This window comes from Colobus angolensis, unplaced genomic scaffold, assembly GCF_000951035.1.
Source record: "Colobus angolensis palliatus isolate OR3802 unplaced genomic scaffold, Cang.pa_1.0 Scaffold475, whole genome shotgun sequence".
Classification (NCBI taxonomy): Eukaryota; Metazoa; Chordata; class Mammalia; order Primates; family Cercopithecidae; genus Colobus; species Colobus angolensis.
Genome location: NW_012118210.1, coordinates 303,760 through 304,454, shown reverse-complemented (window position 1 = coordinate 304,454; position 695 = coordinate 303,760).

The following is a 695-nucleotide window of genomic DNA, read 5'->3' as shown; positions in this document are numbered from 1 at the left end:
AAAAAAAAAAAAAAAAAAAAGTTGAAGACAGCTGGCTTGCCCCTTGCACCATGTAAGATGCAGTGAGAAAGTACTATCTTTGAAGCAGACTGAGCCCTCACCAGACACTGAATCTATCTCCTGGCACCTTGATCTTAGACTTCCCAACCGCTAGAACTAAGAGCCACAAATTTCTGCTGTTTATAAACTACCCAGTCCAAGGTACCTTGTTATAGTAGCCCAAATAGACTATGACAATACATGATGTTATTTTTTGGACTGTAGTGTTCGTCAATTCTTTGGAGATGACCATGCCAGACCTCTCTCCAGTGATTATCCCTGGGTATACGTACTGTGACTTCCTCCTCACCTCTACATATCCGGCATTCACCGCCAGCTTCCTGCCCTTCCAGGTAGCCTTACTGGACGGGATCCAAGGGCACCGTCTCCTGCATGGCCCATATCTGATCCATGGGAAACACAAATACATCCTGGGATGCCTCTGCATGAGTGGGCTGACAGCCGACCACTGCCTGCCTTTTTCAGGTGGGCAGTAAATGACCAGAGAGTCTCCATGTGCACCAACATACTTGACAAGCTCCCCAAATGGCTGGAAGCCTGTAGGTATGAAGTGAAGGAAATGAGCTGCCCAAAGCTTCCCTCAGTGGGCACTGCAAAAGCTCTGTCAGAGATTTCTTTTCTTCGTTTTTTCTTTT